Source organism: Alligator mississippiensis, chromosome 12 (assembly GCF_030867095.1).
Source record: "Alligator mississippiensis isolate rAllMis1 chromosome 12, rAllMis1, whole genome shotgun sequence".
Lineage (NCBI taxonomy): Eukaryota > Metazoa > Chordata > Crocodylia > Alligatoridae > Alligator > Alligator mississippiensis.
The window spans coordinates 61,945,981-61,960,877 of record NC_081835.1 but is presented as its reverse complement, the minus strand read 5'-3'; the positions used below and the strand labels follow the sequence as shown (position 1 = coordinate 61,960,877).

General features: G+C 49.3%; 1 protein-coding gene across 3 annotated transcripts in view; it reads right to left on the bottom strand.

The window, feature by feature from the left end:
- The window catches only part of RXRA (retinoid X receptor alpha), a 194,199-nt gene that overhangs the window by 43,395 nt on the left and 135,907 nt on the right, over positions 1–14,897 (bottom strand).

Below are 14,897 nucleotides of genomic sequence, written 5' to 3'. Positions count from 1 at the left end.
TCCTGAAGGAGCACCACAGCCCAGCCATGAGTTACATGGCATCATCACTGGAGGCCTGGGTGGGAATTGCCAAACTACTGCATGTCAAACAACTGGGGGATGGTTCGAGAAAACGACCCCCTCCTGCAGGCTTCATGCCAAATAAATTGAGAACGGATTTGAGGGGGAGATGTTTCAGGAGGATCTGAATCCAAATCAGGCCCTAACTGTTCAATAGCTTTCAAGGGGTTAAAACCACGGAGCAATTTGAGGGATAAAGGATGTAGCCGTGTTGGTCTAAAAGCAAAAGCAGTCAGTGTGAGAGAGGTGGTATCTTTTATTGTAGTGGTTCCCAACTTTTTAGACTGTAGACAGGCATACTGCAGACCAGAAGGTAGTTCATATTGAGTATAAAAAAGTGTTGGCTGCCGGTGCACAGCATGCCGGTCACTTCTGGACTTCCAGTCTGGCAGCCAACCCTTTGCAGCCTGGTACCAGGCCATGGCCCAGGGGTTGGGAACCTCTGTTTCATCAGACCAGCTAGATAGTTGCAAAAAAAAAAATATTTTGCAACTATCTAGTTGGTCTAATAAAAGATATCATCTCTACCACACTGACTGCCGGAGCAATTTGATGCTTTTGTTTTACCACTAGCAAATCAAGACAGAGGAGAAGTAGAGATGACAGAAAACCTAGGGAACCGCTACTCTTGGCTCCCTAGGTATGAATTCATGGTGCCTGAAGAAGGGTGTCCATGCCTGAAAGCTTGCAAAGAACCATGTTCCCAGCTATTTAGCTGCTCTAATAAAAGAGATCACATTTACCCAAAGAAACTTGTCTTCTCAGAAACTGAATTTGCAGTCTTACAAGGGTCAGGAGGGTGCTTCCCTGGGTACCACCACAGATGATGTGGCTGGGCTCAGTGGCCAGCTCTCCAGACCTTGGAGTTGCATTCCTGCAGAATTGGCTGCACTACCTCACCCATTTTAGTTTGCAAGCTCCATGGGGCAGAGATTCTCCTTTATTAGTATTTCTGCAATATGGCCTAGAGCTTGAATGGGCTTTTGGCTAATCCTGTGATTAAACCAGTACGCTAAAGGACACGGGGCTGCAGAAAAGGGGTCCCCTCTGCTCTCCTCAAGTCTTTTGCTGATTGGAGTAAATGCAGCTTCCACCAGCTAAGCTGGGATCAGCAGACACGGTACAACATGCCTCTAAAGACCAAGAGCCCAGTCTCATGAAAGAAGCCTTTCATTACACAGTACTGGCAGCATAACACTCCTGGTACATGTGAGTACATTCTTGTTTCGACTCTCACATGTGAGCGGAAACTGGCAATCCTCTCTGTTTCATACCCCTTCGTCTGAGCCCTCTGTGTCCTGGCTTCCCCGATCTAACCCGACCTTTCCATCCCAGTCTTCTGCACCATTATAATTTGATCCTTAGACTAAATGAAACGACTCTTCACTAGACATCACAGGGCTCCTCCAGGCTGCTACCTAATCAAGTAACGATGTCGTTAGTCAAACTAATGTGGAGAAAATCGGATGGAGTGCACGCACCGTTACCTGGAAATCAAAATGCGCAGGGAACGCAGATCCATTTCCCGAGATTTCCCTGTTGTCAAACCGAGACGAAGAAAAGACCTCACACAATGACGGCATGCCCCTTTTGTCGGTGTTCTTTCTAAGTTTTGAAACACCTTTGGATTTGGAAATGTTTCACTTTGAAAGTGCAGTCAACAACCCCAAACGACAGGTATTGGTGGATTTTCCTCCACAGAAAATGGAAAGGTTTTTGTTCCAATTGGGAACAAAGCTTTATTTTGAGATCTCAAAATACAGCACCCATCCTCCGCACAGCTCCAGGCATCTGACTCACAGGGCTGAACTTTTTCAGAGATTTCCTCCAACCTAGAACAAGTACAAAGTCTATCGAGACCTCCGCACGGGACATTTCACAGCTGCCTACTTACACGTGTGATTAAGTTTGGTTTTGTTCTTAGCTGTCAGGGAGACACTGGGAACGAGGGAATAAAAGGTGGTTTCTAGGGAGATCCAGGAACAAATGCCCCACCACCGCCACCCCCTCTCAGAATGGTTTGCCTGATGGTTTGAGCAGGTGGATATTTTCTCCCTGCAGATTGAAATGAATAATGAGAGCATATCTATGAGAGTCTGCGAGGCTGAGCTACCAACCAGCAGGGTGGGGCTGAGTAATGAATTCACCAGCTGCTAGAAAAGAACAAGAGGTTGACAACCAAAGCTTTCCTTGGCACAACGGAGGATAGCGGTTACAATGATAGCACCCTCAGCTCTTGCCACAAGCCTCATACTATTTAGTGGTGTTCATTAAGGCCCCACCTCTTGGAGTCATGTGAAATGCACTGGAATCGCAGCTCGTGGTTCAAATGGCAAGGGCTTGCAGAAAGTGTGACCTGCATGTCAGAGCTAGAAGGCAAAATGAAAGAACACCACATATATAACTATTTTGTTTTTAAATCCCCTTATTTTTAGCACCAATTGTACAAATCCTTGTGCATCGGACTCTCAATTTTGGCACGCTTGAGTTTGGCGGTGGTGTGCCAAAGAGCTGTATTCACTTCCAAAGGCTGGGTGTGAAGATGCCCAAGCGCCTAGGTCAAAAGAAGCTATGATGGCCAGACAACCAATTACCTAAATAGTCAGTAGTCTGAGACCTGCCAGATTGTCCTAACGAGGTGGGTAGGTGCTGTTCAAAAGGGATGCCCACCAGATACCAGTCAGCAAAGGGTGCCAGCCCTTACCTGTGTGAATGTATCCTTTAAAAACACCTGTTTGTGTGCAGTGAGGTCTGGGCAAAGCCAACAAGCCCCTTGGCTGTATTAGCTGCAAATGAACCACAGCTAGCAAAGGAAACTGGGATCCATCAGAGCCTCAAAGATGCAGTCAGCATGCACCTGAGCACCTTGACTGTTTTTTTCCTAATTCAATGAGACACTTTAAAAGGCAACCACAGCGGGCGATACTCTGTGCCCACTTCATTCATTTCAATTTGGAGGGCGCCAATGGAGCACAAAGGCAAAGTCGCTTCCAAACAGAACTGAAAAGCTCCAGCTCCTTCCTCCCTGCCTACACTCCCAAGCTACCCCCAGCATTTAGGCCACTTGCAATTGCAGCCCCATCCAACAGCAAGTGCTCTGTGGTCCTCCCCTGCTGTACAGACTTTGCATCGATATCCCTGGGCGCTGGGCCAGAGCTACCTGCCATCTGAAAAGCTGGGGTTAATGGCCGGAGAGGAATTTTAATGAGGGCAGAAACGGGCACAAAGCAGACCGGGTTCTCCATTGGCAGGGTTGCCAGGATAAAGCATTTCGAGAGCCTCCATCAGTCCTAACATCACAGCGTGCAGCTTGTAATTACCACTTCCTCTGCACTAATACAGATAAGCACTTGTTTCTGAGCCGAACATCTCAGGAATAACAACTCAGGCGGCTGGTTGCTTTTTATTTTATTTTTTTTCTCATGGCGTGTTTTGCTCTGGCTGGAAAACTAGTCTAATGAATTTTAAACTTTCTGGGGCTGGAGCCATTCTGATTCTGCCTGCATTAGAAAGACACCGCGACAGCGTAGAGCAAGCTGATGGATGGATGTGACTGTAGGAGCGCATTGACTGATCTGACTGTAAGAGCTTTTTGGAGGCAGGGGAGAGCGAGCCACTATGAGATATCCTGGCTTATCCCTGGTTGGAGAGATGCTTCTCCTTTTGCTTTTTCTAGCTCTGTGCATGGGGCTTTAGGGTGGAGTTACATGTTGCACTAAAGCTGTGGAAAGTTCAGTAAATTAAAGCGTGCTGTGAGCAGTCTCGTGCTAAGGGTCACTACTGTTTCTTGCCTGCACAGGGCTGGCAAGCAGAGGTGTGGCTAGGAGCCAGGACACCTGGGCTCTATCCCTGCTGGGATGGTGGGGAGCTGGAAGCAGTGCATCCTGGGATGCTGGAGGACCGCGGATTGCTTGCTTTACCTCCATAGACCCCACTTGAGCAAACGACGGCTTTTCCTTATCTAGCTGGGACCCAAGTCAGCACCGTCACGGTGGTGTGTGCATGGTGTTTGAACTGGAGTTGTTTTTAAACAAGCCCTTCTGTACAGCGGGACAGGAGCAGGTGTGTCCTTGATGCTTAAAGCCTTCCTAAACTCCTTGGCAAATTTGTTCTTGTACCTCTCTTTTTCTTTAGCCTCAAGTCTTGACTTCCACTTTCTGCCTATATTAGCTTCAGAGCCACCACCGATGGCTTTGAAATGCCCCAGAGAGAAGCAGTAGCTGCAGGTGGCAAAGCTGACTTGACATATCACCAGCTCTTTTCGCTCGATGGAAAGCCGGGAAGAGACTTTTTACAATCTGCCATATTTTGCAAGAGGCTGTATTTTTTAACGGCATGTGAACCTCTGGGACTACTCCAAAGAAGGATATTATTTGAGGCTGCTTAAGCGGCCAGAGATTTCTAGACCGCTGCAAAGGCCTGCCTCCTGGGATTTTGTTTCTGTAGTGTATATATTCATCCATACTTGCTCTAGTCCTGTATGACATGAGTCAAGTGATCTGGCTTCTATGGTTATCCTAATCACGCTGTTCCTCAGTCCTGTATTATGAATGCAGATACCCAGGCCCATGTGTTTTGAAGACATGGCTCAAAAGGCCTTGCTGAATATAGCCTGCTTTTCCAAGGTGGTTGGACTCACGCTGACCTTCCTGGGAACTTGGACCCATTTGTCAGTCCCTTGAAAAATCAGACCAGCACCTTTCACCTTTCTAGACTGAAGTAACCTCCAAGAATTTCATTGCATCTCATGGACAAATTACAAGGAGGAAGTGTCCCCCACCAGGTCCCAGTCACTGGCTGACTGACACCCTTGCAAGCACTTATGAGAAGTTGTTGAGTGACTCTGAGCAGTTTGAGGTGTAGGGGGGAAAAGCCCAGCAGTTAATACCTACCTCTAAACCCTCGAAAGAGGAAGATCTCTAAGCCCTAATAGAGAGACACTGGACCGAAAGCTAGCACAATGCAATGTCCTTGCAACTGCACCATGCGCATACAGCCTGAGTCTTACTGACAGGTGGTTGCAAGCCCCGTCTATATAGTGAGGATGGCAGCAGGAGGTGGGGCTTCAACAGCTGTACAAAATACTGGGGGGTGGAAACGCTGTCATTCACTGCCTCGAATAATGCCTGCAAAAATGAACACCGCTGTATACAAAGGCAGGGGTGGTCCTGGAGTATGTCTGCTCCCTGCAATACAGTCAATGCCGCTGAAAAGCAGCTGAGAAGTCACTGGTGTCGGAGGAGACACAGCTGGAGTAAGTCCAGCCGGTCCTAACAGAGGAGTCCAGCCCTGCTTTCAAAGCCTGATAAAATCCCCAGTCCCTGCTGCCGTGCCGTGGGGGGAAATGCTGACCTCCCATTCGGCAATCAGTTTAACCTTGTGCATGGGAGCCAGCACGGCTGTGCTTAGGCCCAGAGCGCTCGGGCGTCTGAGCGACTGTCAAGTCCGGTGCATCTCTCAGCAAAGTCCTGAAGCTACAGCGCGCAGACAGGGAAGGCCACCCTGCTGCTCCTGTCGGAGGGAGCTTCTTCCAGCGGAGCTGCCCCCCCGGGAGCAAAATGTCACCGGAGACAAATTGGCCCTGCAGAAATTCTGCACAGCTGCGCTCGGCTGGAGGGGTGCAGGCGCGTGGGGGGCAGGATTTGGCAGGGGTTGGGTTTGTGCAAATGCATGCACGCATCTCCGCTGCCCGGGCATGTCACCTCCCTGGTCTCTCCCTAGTGTGCCCCAGCCTCTCCTGCCCCTACCCCAGTCACTAGCTCTGTGGTAGAAAAAGGATCCACCATAAGGGGAAAAAAACAGCTTGGGCATCCTCTCTGGAAACTGCCATCACTCTTTTTTGGAGGCACTCAGTCCCCCCTTGCCGGGGTGTCTGGGGGTCACAGTCCCCATTGTACTGATGGGGCGCTGTCACAGAGAAGGACTCCGTCACAGGCTTGAGGTTACAGAGCACATCTGTGGAAATGGAAACCAGGTCTCCCCCGACCCACACAGATACCTCACCCCAGCCTCTACTCCCATACAGCCACTTGAATTTAAAAAAATGCAGCATTTGCATTAACATTTACTGCCTTGTGTCTCCTGACAGTGGCTCTGAGCCAGCAGAAACTGAGGCCCCGGAGGATTAGCCTGACAAGTAAGGAGCATCTCTACCCAAAGCCCATGACTTCAGAATGGTTCCCTTGAAAATGAGTCGTTAACAGCATCATCGCGGCCAGGCCATAAGACTCCCTTTGACCCGTCTGGGAGTGGGTGCGTGCTTTAATTATGGGGCGATTGAGGGGGAGAATGAATGAAGATCTGCATTTCACTGGGTCCTGATACCCATTAGCCATTTATTGAGCATGTAGAAGCTCTTGGAAAACTACTCTAATGAATTTTAAACTTTCGGGGGTCTTTGAGGTCCTGGTGCATCTAAAACTTACTGAGCTGTCTCAGTGAATTAACTCAGACCAGACTACCTGGTTTGGGGCTTTTGAGCGATTATGCCTCTTTTAAAGACAGCTTTATCTTATTGGAACTGTCCCCACAAGTAAGATGCAAGAACTCGCTTGTGACCCCATTCTTGGTCCCTAATTTGAAAGTCAACGTGGGGCCGTCAAGTGATGCAGAATCCCTCACAATGACAAAAATGGGAGTCTGCAATGATGCAGAAGCCCATCACAGTGACAAAGACAAGTTAAAAGCAGTCTCTTTCAAACAGGAATGGAAGCCCGCCCCGCACAAGTAACCCAACGATTCAACCCCGAATGAACGGCACGGTGGAAGGGGAACGGCATCACTACTGAAGGGTCGTGTGGGGATGCAGGTGGGGGAGATAACAGACAAGAGCGGATTGAGGTGCAGGGTCTCTTTCAATTTGAATTGGTTTTTAATTGCTGGGTTTACAAGGCAAGTCATTAAAAGGATGCGAGAAAGGAGCTCATTAAGCGGAGGGGCAGAGTGCTGCGTTCCAAAATCGCTCCTCAAAATAACTGCTCTCTCTTGAACTTTGCTCCCGCAAGAGGATATGGATGTTGGCCTGTTTTTACATTCATTTGGAACAATGTGCTGGAAAACTTGAATCCCCCGTTTCTCCCTAGCCTCCTCCTGCTCCCCACTGCCCCTCCTCCTCCCGAATTATGCCAGCTGCCACTTCAACGAAGCTACAGGAGACAGCCCTGCTGTGGGCTGCTCTGGGTATCCTGCGAGCGTGTGATGCACAGGGAGGTTATGCATAGTCATGGCACAAGGGGAAGGGGATTAGACACGGGTCAGTGCCAGCCGTGTGGTGACAGGAGCTGCGCTCCAAGTCATTCTAGGATAAAGCAAGAGCAAAAGTCTGGTCGCGCTGGACCAAGCAACCCACACTGAGATGGTGGCAGGACAGAAAGAAGTCATTTTCTGCATCACATCACAAGCTCAAGTCCTCCGGGGAGAGGAACGACAGGGGAGGGGGCAGCACAATACACCGAGCAAATAATAATACGACTTACAAGACAATGCAGAGAAGAAGGGGAGTCCATTGATAAGCCAATTAGTCGGGGACAGGGGGGTGTCTTTGGTCCGCAAAGCACCGCACTAAGCATCAGTTCTCTGTCATGCTGACAGCACCCTAGGGATCACATCCTAATTTGCACGTTGATCTGGATAAATAAAACCTAACTCGGTGCATGACTGGTGCTTGGGTTTCCTATTCACCCCGTAGACAGGAACTGTGGGGAGAATATTTATGGTCTCAGCCGGAGAAGCAGAACTGCCTAGTTGAGTGGTCAGAGCAAGGGGCTGAAGCTTGCCAGAAGAGGAGCTGGTGCCACAGGCTGAGTCTACTGTGTAAGGTACCCAGAGCACCCCTGAGGCACATGCACATATACTAATATTGTAGCATGAATTGTGATGGTGGGTCCCCAAAGGTCACGTTGCTGGGGTACCAGGTGGGTCCCCAGAGTTCATGCAGTTGGGATATCAGGATAGGAGAACTCTTGCTCTATCAGAAGCCACCAGTGCCACCAAATAGGTATATCAGCTCAATGCCCTTCCAGGAGAATTAGTGAAGTAAAGGGTGATGGAGGAGGGGATGGGCTCATGCATTTCCCAAAGCCTACACTGGGAGCTCTCCCAGGGCTGCTGGGGAGAGAATGAGAAAGGGCTCCCCGTTGGTATTTCCTGCTCGCTCTGTGCGGCTGCAACACGTTCTCCAGGACTAGATGGGACACGGGGTAGCAACGTGCACTGAGCAACTTGGCTGTCTGCTACAGATGCTTTGCATTCCCGCGTGGCTGGGTTCTGACCCAGGTTCATCAGCAAAGCACTTCTCTGGTTTAGCTCCACGGTGCAGGAAAGGCAGCAGAGCCGCTTTCTCCACCAGATGCACATCCCAGTGGCAAAGGCGTGACAGGCAGGGGTGCAAAAGCTCCATCCCACTTCATGAATCCTTATAGCGATACATGGTCCAGAAGGAGCCTGGTCTTCTGACCTACTAGAGCACCCCTTGGTTGCTGTATCGGACATCAAAACCAGGCTGCCTCAGGATAAGAAAACCATTACTGGTTCCCTCTGGCTTTCAGAAGTCATTAGCTACATGAGGCAAGCAGAAGTCAGGGTAGATTTGCACCTTATAGACTAACTAAAGCAAAGCTTTTATAAGCAAAGGGCTTATTTCATCAGATGCAGCTGATGTATCACATGAAAGCTCATGCTATACAGCTCTGATTTACTTTATAAGGAGCATATCTACCCAGCCTTCTGCATTCCTGAGCCCAGCACCAAATGAAGGTCCACAGGAGAAGAATATCTTGTGCTTCACCTCTGGAAAAGCAACGGGCCCCATTCAGGTGGTGAAAACACAGATAGCCTCGCTGACTTCCTGGGGTCACTCTAAGCTACCCCTGTGTTTATCTGCCATGGGAAACTGAGTCACAAAGACTCGCTCTCGCCAGCAACCGAAGTACTCCAAAGAGCAGTTGCTCCTTCAATCCCTGGAGTCTCCTTGCCCGAGGCTGGCACCAAGGTCCCCACTTGCGTATGGGTCCGCAGAGCATTTCCCAATTCAGGACAGACTTCTCTCACCATGCACCAAGACATGCACAACAAGGTTTACACTCTGGGATACAAACACCCAGGCCACAAAAGTACTCCCCGCATCACTCCAGGTCTTTAGCTGGCAACCTTTATTTGGGTGAATATCTGATATTTAGCAAAGACAGCGCACCAGAAACAAAGGCTTGTGCAGCTGGCAGTAATTTCTACAGCGAACAATGCTTTCAGCTAATGAGTTATCACTGTTTCTGGGTGCCAGAATCAATAAGGCATGTTCATCAGAACTGGCATCAGGACCTTTCTCAAATATATCAGCTGGAAGCCCTGAGGGGAGACTTCAATGCCAAGAGATATCTGGCATTTCTATATTCCTCCCCTTCCCCTCACTTAGACCAATACCATCTCCTAAGCAAAGCCGGATAGTCTAACATGCGCCCACAGCCCAGGTAATTGGGACCTTTTCCTTCTTCTCACCTCCCCGCATTGCTAGTGCACGCATTTCTCTACTGGCTTTGACACATGAACCACTCCTGGATGCAAATCCTTCCTGGGTCATTAAAAGCTGCTTGGAGCATGAATAGGCCTTCCCTACCTGGGTCCATCCCAACCTGATCTACATCAGTACCTCTCATATGCTCTCCCTTCCTAAGCACAGTTCAAAAGAGGGACTCACTTCTCATACACGCGCTCCCAGCTGCCTTAAATAAGCTTCTTTCACTCCTCAGCCATTTATGAAATAGGGTTTCTCTCTTCTTGCATGGATTTTCATTTACTGATATGGCTGAAGTCTCTCTTGTTCCCCATATTCATTCCTGGGGTCATAGCATTATTCTCCATCAGCGCTTGGGACATGTTTTACAGTTCTTGTTTTGGTTTGTATTTCTGCACGAGCTGGAAGACTCGGTAAGAGGGTTTTACTGTACATCCATGACACATAAATACCATTGGAGCTACAGGAAAAGCATTTCTTTGACAGGAATCAGGTATTTATTTAAGTAGCTATAAATTGGGTCTCTAGAGCAACATATTTTGCAATGGAACGAAGGCTGCTAGCCCAGGGTTTATTAGTAAGACGACGTAACTGTTGACATTAGAAAATGGGGTATGCTTAGATTAGAAGCACGGGCAACTGAAACCAGATCATGCTGTCACCGGCCCAGGTCCGGAGCCTAAACTAGAGATGCTGGTGATCTTTGGGGAAACGGAGGGTTATCAAGGGAATTCAGGTCGCAGGCGAATGGCTCAGATACTGGGTCGGATGCCAAGTTACGCCGGGCAAGCAACATAAAAGGAAAGGTGGTGACGAGGTGGGAAGAAGAGGCAGCAGGAAGTAGGTGGAGGAATTTGGTGCTGGAGGGGGAGGTAAAGAGTCGGCCAAGAGAGTTGTGCGGGGGTCTCAGGTGGGGAATGGCACGTGGCAGAGAGCGAGGCCGCAGTAGAGGCTACCTTTCGGAAAGATCGCGTGCACACGCACTTCTTTTACACAAGAAACAAAATGCTCATCTGTTCTGCTCACCATTATTGCACCTAGGAGTGCAGACTGCCCCAGGTGTTTGCGCTGGGGGCCAGGTGTGCACGGACCTGATTCCTTGACCGTGCAAACTCCCCGCCGCATGGGCAAATCAGGTTGCTAACTGCACACGTCTTCGCCGTACGTGGGGAATTTTCAAATTTGGGAATAGAAGAGTGCAAAGAGGGCTCCACCAACACACTGGGATTCAATATACCCGGTCCAAACCCTCCTTTTCATACACCCCACGCTCTGAGATCTGCTAGCCCTGCACCAGTGCACTCCTATGGTTATGCAGATCCCATCTGTCACACTTTTAAATAACTGGCTGATCATTATGAATTCATTTGGTATTCACTGTGATAATGTTAATCAAAATGAATTAATAGAGTCCTCACACGGCCAGTGTACTGTATGTGCTCCCTCGGGAATTCTGCCACCATTGAGAAATTAATTAATGGACCTATAGTTTTACAGTGGCGCTGCCCAGGCAATTGCCCTAATTGGAAGAATTTAACAGTCACCTGACTTACACGGTGTCAGCTCGGCCGGGCCAACAGGGAGAAGGAGAGAGCCAGAGCCCCCTGGACAAGTTGTGGGTCCACGGCCGAGGCCCCAAACCACCGAACTTTCCCAGAGGTGATTTTTCTTCCACATCTACATCTGTCTGCTATAGCAGTATCTGCCTCCTTGGGATGTGACACTGCTGCCTCAGTTTTCCCCCTGGTTTTCTACTGAAATATATGCACGCCCACACTTCCGGTCACATTCCCCTTCTGGGAGCCTAAAGAACGAAGGCACAAGAAAAATGGGTCCTTTGGTCCTTCACGGTGCATTCAACTTATTAAACTTAATACAAGTCTCTTGCCTGCCCAAGAACCCTGTTAGCAGGGCTTTCTGCTGGCCTTCATCCCACTAAGCTCTTCCTGGGCCCCAGTTCACTCACCTCCAGGACCTCCACCCGTCTCAATTCTGGCCCCATCCCAAGCCACCTATCCTGCAGGCTCCTAGAGACACCCCCATGCCAGGTCTTCATTTCCTTCCTGCTTGGAAACAGGCACATTATATATAGCAGGCATCAAGTCTGGGTTATGCTCATCTCATTGAGTCAAGCATAGGCCAGGATTCTCCATCCTTAACCCCGTTGCTGGCCCAGCTCCTTCCCATGAAAGCTGTAAATTCAGAGATTAGCACCTTTCCATTAATGCATCGTCAAGGGAAGAGCAAGTCCTTAAATAACAGGGACCAAAACCACTGGGCAGCATTTTGATTCAGGACCAATTATTCTTGTGCTGAGGATCCCTGACGCCTGGACTGCTCGGTCCACCTGCAACCGCCTCTCTCTGCCTAGGGTACTTGTGCCCTGCAGCTGATCATTCACACCAGGAGCCCTGAGGATCTTACTTGGTATTATTTCTCCATCTTCCCTTTGCTCATCCATGAGTTGGATCCCATAGGAACAGACTTCCAAGAGATGCTGAGCTGATTTGCCTTGTGTCATCCTAAGCACCTGAGCTACCTGCTGACATCAGGAGGATTTTGCTATGTTTAGTTCACTTGGTTCTTCACAGATTTATTTACTAGGTCATCTTCACCTATTTTTTTCCCTTAGTGATCCCAACATCCATCACAATACTGTATTTCTGAAGTCATTTGGTGGTATCTCTTCCATAATACTGACTTGGCTTGTCTAAGAAGCCATACAGAAGGAGGTGCCCCAACCTCCAGTAAAAATATTTCACGTTCCTGAAGACAACTGCAGCCTTCAGCAGCAAACTGATGGCTAATAAAAAAAACAAAAATTGGGGAAATCTTGTATTTCTATTCAGAATAGCATGCACCTTTGCTGAATATAAAGATACCTTTAACCTCTTGGTAAGACAGCTCAGTGAGTCCACATCATAGTGCTGACCCCCACGACTAGCACCTTTTATCCAGCACAAAATCCAGTATCCACCAGTGACCGCTAATGGTCTCTGACAGCATCATGCTCCCACTGACGGCGCAGCCGTGCCTCTCTGCAGAAAGCTGCTTTCTTCACAGCATCATGGGCACGGGACCGGTCCGCTCGGACTGTGACCGTGCATCTGGGTGGGGAGAGGGAAAGTTGGGTAAGGAGAGCAGACTTAGCTCGACAGGACCTCCTTACAACAGGGAGAGGCTGCAAATGGATGCCTGTCTTCCTACTGATGGGACTTGATGGTGTGGCACATCCTTGCAAGTGCCCCTATCATGCTTTTACTGCAACATGTGATACCAAGAGGAAGCGGCCCCATGGGACCAGCGGCTGCCCCGCGTACCTGGCACTGTCCACAGCCAGCATGCTCTATCTGAAGGTCAAGGGCCTTTTCTCCCCATTTGCTCCATCTCCTTCACATCCCTTGCTGGTTTTGCTATGTTTGTGCTGGCTCGTGGCTCTGTCTGATCCTTTTCCCAGCACTCAAGTCACCCCTGCATGGGAGGCAAGGTTGATTCGGGGCGTGGACCACTTTCTCCTGCTCTCCATCGCCTGTCGGGAAATGTACCTTCTGCGCGGTCCTGCCAGAGGACACGGGGGGACGCTCCGTGCCTTTTCCTTCCCTGGAAAAGGCAGGCAGTCCTCTTCCCTTGACTGAGGACTGTAGCCTGCCTATGGACCCAGCCACAGCAGTGCCATGAAACCTGCTCCTGCTGCCGGCAGTGGGAAGGGGCAAACCCGTTCCCAGCTGAGCGGAGGATATTCCTCTTCCCGACAGTTGTGTTAAAACGCCAAAGCACTCACTGCCTCAAAAACACTCTCCAGCACACCTCAAAACCAACATGATCGGGGGGGGCGGCAAGGTGAAGAGCAATAAAAAGGAGAAGAAGGAGCAGCCAAGCTATTGTCATATTCAATTGGAAGCTCCTGTTTGCTCTGAAAAAATCTGGGGGGTGGTTTGCTTCGGCTCCCATCCCAAACCCCGCCAGGCTTCCTGCCTGAAATGCCGCAGCAACAGCCTTCAACATCAGCTGCCGTAACAGCGAACAAAGCTTCTGCCACATGGCAGGACTACTAAAGGACTGTTTGCAGTGACTGCATTATTAGTATCACATAATAATAATGGACTAACAACACCGCCCTTGTGTAGCGTCCAGAACATCTGTCGGAAATTTAGTCTTTCTTGAAGTAAAGCCCATGACAGCCTCCCGCCCTGAATCTCTACTCCAGGCACCAAAGGGTTACGTTTGCTAGGGGAGGAGAAGGGACCCTTTGGGAATTTGGTACTCTCGGTCTTGCTGGAGAGCTACCCCCCCACTTCGCCCCTTCTGAATGCCCTTTTAATTGCTCGCCTCTGGAAGCTCCCAGCGTCTCGAGCAGAGATGGCTTTGACATTTGAAGAATCTACATGTGTGGGTCCTTACATAACCCCGTAAATCAAGCCTGTCAGGGTTTGTTAGACGCAAGACGCGGCTCCAGCACTGCCCTATTTCATCAGTGCTCCAGACGAGACTAACTGTTCTTCCAAGAGACACGGTCTGTAGCCCGGCTCTCCTGCAGCTTAGACCGACTCTGCAGCAAAGAGGGGAATGGACATGTCTCAGAAGATGCAGATGGAGACGTGACTCAGAAGATGTAAGGGGAGAAGGCACCAGCGAGCGGAGCGGTACCTAGGGGGCCATTTTCACATAGTTACTCTGCAGTCATAAGGATGCTCCAGTCACTGATGCTTTAGAGAGATGCTGGCAGGAGGTTTAGGCCCAACTTCATTTTCAAGTGGGGAGTGGGAGAGGGAACTGCAGCAGAAACATGTTTGCATGACTGCTTTTTTCCAGTGGGTTCAAAGATTGGCTTCTGGTCTTGGAAACCCAAGCACAACATTGCCAGGCTCATGTGTGGGAATCAGAAAGAGAATCCAGTTACTAACAGATGCTGTTCCTCAGTCCAGTTTCACTATCGTGCGAAGTGCAGTGCAAAATGCAAAGTAAAGAAACAATGAAAAATGAGCTATATTGTAAAACTCGAAAGAATAAGATCAATCTAAGCACCCCAGGGAAAGCAGCTGATAACATGGCTTTTTTTAAAAACACGACAGTGTCCCATTTTCCCAGATTTAACGTCATTTCAGATCAGGCTGCATATAAAACAACGGGCTGACCCAGACGGCAATCTTAGTCATCCAAAATAAATCGAATCCAAAAGCTTTTTACCTTAAAAGCCAGCCCTAAGCTCACCCCTTCCTACAGGCTTTACGGCCGTCTGAGAATTGGAAAAGCATCTTTTAAAATGCATCAGCAAATGCCACTCAGCAATATCTCACATTGCTCAGCCTTCTTTCGCTGCATCCCTTTG